General features: G+C 47.1%; 1 long non-coding RNA gene across 1 annotated transcript in view; it reads right to left on the bottom strand.

The window, feature by feature from the left end:
- Nucleotides 1-8470, bottom strand: part of LOC112551018 — a 16988-nt gene extending 8518 nt beyond the window's left edge. The window contains exon 1 of the long non-coding RNA XR_003095127.1: nt 8411-8470. This is a non-coding gene — a long non-coding RNA (uncharacterized LOC112551018). The remainder of the gene's footprint in view (nt 1-8410) is intronic.
- Nucleotides 8471-8766: the final 296 nt, after the last annotated feature.

Below are 8766 nucleotides of genomic sequence, written 5' to 3'. Positions count from 1 at the left end.
TTGAGCCTGAATTGATTAAATCATTGCAGGTGTTCTAACCTGCCTAGGTTGAACCAGTTTGTAACAGTACAGACATTCCCTCTGGACTGGGGAACAATGGGCATATGCCTGCAGTTGCTCAGGCCAGGTGCCAGAGGGCACTAGAGCATACCCTTGACTACAAGGAAGCTGTGCTGGGGAGACATAGCCAGCCTGGGCTGAAGTGGCCAAAGAGGTGTTTAATTCCCCTTCCCTGTCCCACAGGCAGGGACCTGAGCCCAGTTTACCAGGTGCTTTGCCCCCCACTGCTGCAGGCAGAGCTGCGGCAGACTGCATGGCAGCACCAGGGCTCAGAGGGGGCCAGAGCCCTCTAAGCCCCCCACAATGCCGCCGCAGACTATAGCAGCTTTCCTCACCCCGCAGCATGGCCCCCTGCCAGGAAGAGGCTTGTGCTTGGGGAAACCATGACAGAAGCTGCTGCCAGATGGCGGGGCAGGGCCAGATGCTGGCCACCAGGACCCCTTGGGGGAGGGCAGGGAGCAGGGTTATTCCTCCTTCTGCCCCGGCTGCTGCTGCTGCTCACTGTGCATTTGGGGCAAGCAGCAGAGTAAGCCCCCTCTGCCGGATGCCAGAAGGAGGGGGCAGGAGGGGGCTTATGCCTTCTGCACATGCCTAGAACTGCCCTGGTCTAAGCAGGTAAGTGCCTAACTCCTGTCTAGGAATTAGGCACTTACAAATACATTTTGATCTTGTTAGGGACCCAATTGCATAGGCATACTGAGAGCACAACTAAAGTATACCAGCAGCATTCAGCCCAGCACAGAACATAGCTTCAGCCACTGTCACAGAAAAAATACAGCCAGAGGAACTGATAGTATCCATCTTTTATACAGTTGCCTAGTTGTTAGGGCACTCACACTGGAAGTGGAACAGGTGCAGGGAGAATGGGTGGTACCTGCACAGGCAGGGTGCTTAGCTGCGTGGTTGGGATGGGGCTGTGGGCTCATGGGGAGTGGCATCCAAGAACAAGACAAGTGGGTGGGGCCAAGGAGACCCTGGGATCTTGGGGTGGTGACAGTGCGAGGCCAGGACAGAGCTGCAATCTGCTGCCCACTTGCCCGTGATGGGCACCAGTTCCCCTGGCAGTGGTGTGCAGGGACCAGATCAGAGTTCTGCTCCAGGCCCATGCTATCACTCAAGATCCAGGACCTAGCCCTGCCCACTCCACTTGGCCATGCAACCTATCCATGCAGCTAGCTCCCAGCCAGTGTCTATGGAGACCCCAGGATCATAAGGCAGTGACAGCACAGGGCAGGGAATGAGGCAGAGTCCCAGTTCTTCAGGCAGGGACTTGTGAACAGCGGATTGTGGCTCTGCCCCAGTCTTGCATTTTCATGCCCTGTGATCTCGGGGTCCCCATGGAGACTAGCCAGGCTGTGGGCAGACAGGGAGATATGTGCAGAGCCAGGTCCAGGTCCAGGATCTTGGGGCAATGACTGCATGGGGTCATGGTAAAGCTGTGATCTGCTCCTTGCATGCCCCTACCCACAGAACTGGCACCCGTCACAGGGGCATGAGAACAGCAGATCACGGCTATGCTCCAGACTCCATCCCTGTGCTGTCACTGCCCCTCACCTACCCATCCCACTCCCAAACACCACTCTCTGCCTGCCCATGGCCCCATCTCATATGGGGAGTTTTGGTGAGCTGTTGTGGGAGGGTGCTGACCTGGCCCGTGACACATCAGCAAAACTCCCTATGTGGCCCACAGGCCCAAATAATTGCCCACCCCTGCATTAGCCATTCCTAGGCAAATGCTGCAGCCTCCAGAGGCTACATTTGAGTGCTACAGGATATAAATTCCATGAAATTTTGAAATGACCAATGGACCTGTGTAGTGAGTTCAGGATTTTGCTACGCTCAAAAGCCTTTAAACTGTTCACAGTTGTTTATTTTCTGGGCACACTTGCCTCTCAGGAACCATCAAAACATAAATCAGCACTCAGTAACATAACTCAACACAGTCCTCAGGCTCCTGTGTCTCCTGTAGCCCTAAGAAGGTGCCTCTGGCTCACTGCTGCTTCCTCCACACTGCAGTCTTCCTTCTCCACCTGGCTCCAACTCCAGTCCTGTGGTGGTGCAGCTGCTTCCAGACTTGCAGCCTTGGGTCTCTTTCTGGACCCCAAGAAGTAGCCTGGCTTGGTTATGATTCTCCTGGCTTTCTTCCTCAGTCTTCTGTCTCTATACCTCTTCCCTAGCTTCCTCTCTAGGAGCCTTTAACTTCCTGTGGCCAACTAATTATCTTTTTCAGCTGGCCTAGTCCTCCTAGGCAGCTTGCAGTCAGTACCTACTGCCTACAGCTGTACTGTAGCCCTTGCTATAGCACTCCGCAGGCTAGCAAAATGTGTGCAGCCTGCTGCAATCTTTTGTCAGCCAGCCTGCTACATACATCCTGTGTATGGTCAAATGTTGTTCAGCATCCCTGTCAAAATCTAAAAGTTTTGGCAGGTCATTTCAGGAAGGCTAAATCAATAAAACCTTCCTATTTTAAGAATAGCTGTAGGTGCCTACTCCCAAGAGAGGAGTTTCCCTATGCCAATTCAAGTGCATGAACCACTTCAAGTTCAGACCACACTCCTGTGATTTGACTATGTATAGGTAGCTCATCATTCACTATATGGGTTTTTTGGATCATCCTTCAGAAACATCAAACTCTCCTCCTGTTTAGTGTAGGAAGCTTACAACCTAGCTTCAAACTTTAGTTTTTGTTCTTGAAGCCAGGTACCTAAAACAGGTATTGTGGTGTCTACCTCAGAGGTACTTAAATTGTTTATTGGATTATGCCATAAGATTAAATTAATGTGAAGATTAAAATTAAACAGTTTCTCTTTGCTATCAGATAAATTTTCTATAAATTTGTACGTAACCAATTGTATTGTTTGTATTATTATCTTGATGTCAATAAAATACTTCTTTAAAAATTACAGAATGTTTAGTTTTTACAGTCGAATTAGTCCATTCCATATTATCCAAACCCTATGGGTGCGCCTATACATTGCAGTACAGTGCAGCCCATGGTGCTGGAGGAGCCTGCAGCCTGGGGTGCCTGCACAGCATGACGCAATGGTAGAGTCTGCAGCCAAGGAGCTGAAGCAGAGGCCAAGGTGCCCATGCATGCAGTGGAGGGAGGTGAGATGCCCACAGGCTTGCAGTGGAAGAGGACATCTGTGGGTCTTGTGCCTTCCACTGGTGCTGCCTACATGGAGTGCAGCCTTATCAGATTAGAAATTGGGCATCTCTGCTCTAACAAGTTTAGGCATCCTGCACTAAGGTTCTCTACAAAGACAAGGCTTTTACACTGGAGGATTAGGACCCTCTACTGGATGGGAGGGGGGTTGCCCTTTCTATAAAATACATTATAGGAAAAAAAATATATAAAATAAGTTTTCAGAGGCTGGCGTTTCAATCTGTAATTATATTAAGAATATCTTGCTGGCTAATCATAGACTTCTAAAAAGAAGTAGGAAAGCTTTGAGACCTGATTTTTAGAGAGGCCGAGCACTTGCAGTTTCCACTGACTTCTGCTAGAATTTTGAGTGCTCAGTACTTCTGAAAATTAAGTCCTTAGGGCCTTCCAGTTAGAAGCAGCGTTTAAATTATGAGGTGTCCTAGCGGTTTTGGTGCCCTTGGCAGAGATGCTGTCAAACACCACATAGTATGTGCAGAGAAGGGGGAGGAGGAGAGGGAAAGGCAAGCACCCTGGCTGGTGTTCCTTCAAACTTGACACCCCTGACTGGTACCCCACGTGCCCCAATTATGCTGCTGTTGAAATCTGTGTTATTAAAACATCACACACTGGGATGTGTTAGATCCTTACAAAACAGCTATAATTTAAGTCATGTATGCAGATTTTCTTGAATAAGAATGCAAATGCAAACTAGGAACAACAAATCCCTACATACAGTACAACGTGGGGATGTAATAAGTTTTTGATGGTGTCACCAGTTCAAATTGCTTGTGCAATGGACATATACAGTTTTTCATTGTGCATGCAAATATATGCAATTTTACTTGATACCCTGAAGTATCTAAAGTATATTCTAACCACTGAAGTCCTGAAGTATATTCTAACCACTGCAGTTAATACTAATAAAAGGAAATATATCAGAATGTCTGGAATAAAAGCTCTCTAGCTATTACTCAGTTCTTCATCATTCTTACCAAAATTTCTAGTGCCACCTTGTGGAATATAGTCATACATACATAATTTCAGATGAAACTGCATGTCTGTAAGGCTCTTAGATCTGCTGGGCTAGCCTTGCAGTTCCTTTTGTCTATTACTTCTCTTTCACTAGCAGTACAAAAATACTAAACAAACTGAGCAGTCCTAAATAGCAGCCATTATGATTTCAAACATTTAGAGGAGTCCTTTTCCCTAAAGGTGCTAAGCCTTGACCCTCAAAGTTACTGAGGCATCTACACTTCATAAGATAATAGGACTTATAGCACAGAGCGGTTATAATCGAACCAAATTCACTTCTTATCCTAAAGGAGGACAGAAATCAAAAAACAAAATAGTCCTGCCCAGGAAAATGCAGTAGGAAATATGAAGGAGGCAAGCGTGTCAGAATATGAGTGCAGCCCTGGGCAAGCCATTTAAATTTTGGGGGGTCAGTTTTTCTACTTATCAAGAGGAACGATTAGTGGTGGCATGTCCATACAAGAAGTTGTCAGCAGATATCTAAGTCTTCCTATGACCCCCCCACCCTCACCCCTCCCTCCATTGACAACATTTTCAAAGCAAAAAACAGGAGCCAAGTTGTGGAGCATCGTGGGAAACCTACCTTATATGGGATAAAGGAAGTGTGTGTGGAAGTTAAAAGAAAAACACAGAACATGTTCTTTTTCCTCCCTCTCAGAATTAAAAAGGGGACACTTTAGAGTTAGGGCAGGGTGAAAGAAAATTATTCATTTATCGCGTGCATATGGAATTATTCTTTGCTCCCACGCTATAAACATCCCTAGTGTCCCCAAATCTACTTCTGGATGGATAACATGCTGCTCTGATGTGCTGTAGTTACGGTGCATTGGAGCAGACTCAATTAATCAAGTCTGCTAAAGCATGATAATAAGTGTGCTCCAGCAGCCTCTGTATCTCGTATATTCAGCATCCCCGTGCTTCAAAATGGCAGTAGGGGTACTTTTAACTAAAGCTTATTCGATGGGTGTGGGATGGTCTCATTCGATGAGCTTTAGTTAAAGCACCCTCACTGCCATTTTGAAGCATGGGACTCTGAATACATGAGCTGCTGCAAACACTTTAATTAGAGCGGCTCTTGAAGGCACTCTAATTAAAGCACCCCCACCCAGCATGTGTAAAGATGCTCTAAATGACCACAAAGGCTTGTGTTCCCAGCTGCTTACTTTAGGACAATTTGCTTTCTTGAGGCAGCAAGCAGGCTTACAGCCAGCAGTACATCAGTTATACTAAAAATATATTTGTGAGGCCTAATAACCAGCCTGCCTCCAGAAATCATTCAAATCACTTCTTTTCCCTGTAATGCATCAGAAGATGCTTGGATGAACAATGCAATATATGAGCTAATTGAGAAAATCATTGTGGGTATAGATCATAAGAACTGTTACTTTTTCCAGCACAAATTACCACACACGCTTGCCCTCATATGTAGTTTCCTAATGATATAAACAGGAGGTAGGATAACTGAGCCTGCTCTTGCTTGGCTGGTTTCTACAACCTAATTCTGCCCAGGTAGGATTCATGCTGGGTTACATTCACATGTTCCCTGGCCCTTTAAGGGTTTGAGCTCTGCTAAAGAGATCAAAGGGTCCCAGCTGGGAAGCTAGGGCCAGGTCTGGGGGAGTTTGCAGAGCTATGATGAGGCTTGTGCACCCAGGGTTTGGCTTGGTTTTCCAGGTACTACTGTAAATAAAACCTGCATTTAAAACCACACTACCTGGGTTCAGCATGTGTCATATCAGGCAGGATAAGCCTCTTGCAGAGATGTGATCTCTCCCTGAGATGTGAACCTACCTAGATGCTGGAGACTGTCCCAGAAAAGGCTGCCTTGAAGGAGTTAATTGCTTTTCAAGCACTAGGGCTAGGGGACTGATTGGTCCATTTCCAGGACAGACCACTTGGGCAAATATAGGAGCATCAGTGCTCAGGAGCTGCCTCCCTGTGGTCCAACTGCCCAGCAATGTGTTTCATGCACAGCTGGGTAATCCAACCCCTCACCTGGCCCATGCCAGAGCCCATTAAAGATACATTTTCCCATGGGAGTTATGTCTGTCTGGTGCTGCAAAAGAAGAGGAGCCAAATGAAGCAGCTAAAGTAGAGACAGCTCAAAAACAACACATGGAAAAATGAAAGCTGTCTGGAAGTGTGGATGCAATTAAGAACCAGGCCCCAGTTAAAGAAACAACTCTCTCTTGCTCCATGAAGTTTTAAGTCATAAAGTAATGGGCAAGGAGCAAAGCTGAAACCATCTCAGCTGGTTGCTTTGAAAACCTTGCTGGAAGACCGAAGTCAGCTTGGGAAGGAGCTGCCTTGGGAGAGAGCTGCCTTTGTAAAGCCATATGTGATATGAGGCTAGAGAAGCCTCACCCAAATCACATAGGCAAATCGAGTGAACTCCCCACTGATACTCCTTTGATTTACCGATATACCTATCTTTCAACCTGGAGACTGAATGTAGAAAGAGAAAATCAAAGATGCTTATGAGCTAGTCTCAAAATATTTGCAAACACCTACTGCCCCTGCTAAGAATCACTCTGATCAGAAAGTGCATGGTGCTGCCCTCTTACCAGTGACATGGCATTTGTCAGGAAGCTCTGGGGTGGGGGATGTAGCTGATTGTTCAATTAATTGAAAAGTGATATAGAAGTTTCCATCAGCAGTAACAGAAAAGAAGAGAGAAGGGTGAAAGCAGAGACCCTCAAGAACAGACAAGCATCAATTGCTGGAACACATAAAATGTTATTTCATCTTAGAACAATGCTGGGGTATTTAAAGGGGTGGGCAAAGAGCCTGGTAACTAAAGATTTGGAGCTTTTTCTTCATAGAAGACATAGCTGGGTGTTGTGGGATAGTGCCCCAGTGTGACTTAATTTAGCTCTAACAGTGTTTAAGCTTAATAAAAGCCTCATTTGAAAACCATATTTGGCTGTAAATGCAAACACTCTGAATGTAAATGCAAACATTTAAAACCAATAAAATCAATGGGACTACTCATGCTGGTAAAATTTAAACACATATATGTATGCAGGATTAAATGCAGGGCTTTACTACATTCAGTGATGTTTTTGTAAATAGCTGAAAAAGAAATGTTAGTGGAACACGTCTCTTGCTTCTGCCAAAAAGCCTGAAGTGCTGAAATTTGAGGAAAACACTACTATCAATAATAAGCTTTATGACATTTGTCTTTCAGTACCTACTTTTTGATATCCAGCAATTTAAATGCACACTGTTGAGTAGAAGTTTGGCTTATCATCACCTAATGTTGTCCCTACATTGATCTAAGACCAATAGAAATACTTCCATGAAATCCTTCTTCAGTTGGTAGAAAAACCTCAGTGGGAGCTTGTACATGTGCCAGGGGTTTAGTCCCCTAAATTGAAATGGTGGGTTTTTAATTGGGATGATTAAAAACCAACCATTTCAATTTCCGGACTTTCATCATCACTGTTATGACAAGGGGCCTAATCTTTTTTTTTTTGTGTGAAGCCTGCCCACCTCTCCTGTTGCCAGAGGGCGAACCTGAGCCATGGGGGACCCTGGTCCTTCCCTCCATGGCAGCAGCGCCCCCCAGGGCCATCTGGGTGGGCTGGGAGCTCACCTCATGCCCCCTGCCTTCCTGCTACCTGGGACAACCCAGGAATGAGCTGGCTTGCCTCTGGGGCAGTGCAGGGAAGTGGCAGGAGGGTGGCTGGGTGCACTGGTGGCTGGAGAAGGTGCAAGGGACAGTGCATGGCATGCAGGAAGCCCCGGCAGGCTTGGGGAAGAGAAGGATCTGGAAGGTGCTGCCTCCAAGCTGAGGCAGCCCCTGGCCCGCTAGCTGCCCACCCAGGTGGCCCCAAGGAACACTACTGCCATGGAGGGAAGTACCAGGTCCCCCCACAGCTCAGGATCCACTCAGCCAACCAGCAGTTCACATGGGCAGGCTCCACTGGAAGATCTTTTTTTTTTTTTTTTTTTTGCAGAGCCTGCCTGTGTTTGGGGGGCAAGCTGCCAGCAGGCCCTGAGCTGCAGAGAGCTCCAGTCCTTCCCTCTGCAGTGGTGGTGCCTCCCCAGAGCCGCCTGGGCAGAACGCTACTGGGCTGGGGACTGCCCCAGCTCCGAGGCAGCACCCAGCCCGATCCAACTGTTCCCTGAGCCCGAGCTGGGGCAGTCCTTGGCCCACTAGCAACTCACCTAGGCGTCCCCACGGGGTGTTGCTGACGCAGAGTGAAGGACTGGGGCCCCTTGTAGTTCATCCCCCACCCAGCTAGGGGTGATGAGGGCAGGCACTGCGGGGAAAAAAAAAAAAGAATCAGGCGCCTTGCTGCTTCTGCCTTCAGCCCCTCTCCCTCAGCTGTGGGGCAAGCTGTCAGATTAAAGGCAGCAACATTACAAGTAGCTATGTTGCAAACTAAACTACATGGGGGATGTGGTTTAGTTTGCAACCTAACAAACTCATTTAAATTGTAACCTCTCCCCCCACAATACATGTAGTGTGACACAATTAAACTGCAAAAAGGGGCAATTTTCATCACACGTACAAGCGCCCA

This window comes from Alligator sinensis, unplaced genomic scaffold, assembly GCF_000455745.1.
Source record: "Alligator sinensis unplaced genomic scaffold, ASM45574v1 scaffold614_1, whole genome shotgun sequence".
Classification (NCBI taxonomy): domain Eukaryota; kingdom Metazoa; phylum Chordata; order Crocodylia; family Alligatoridae; genus Alligator; species Alligator sinensis.
This window is presented reverse-complemented; position numbering and strand designations above follow the sequence as displayed.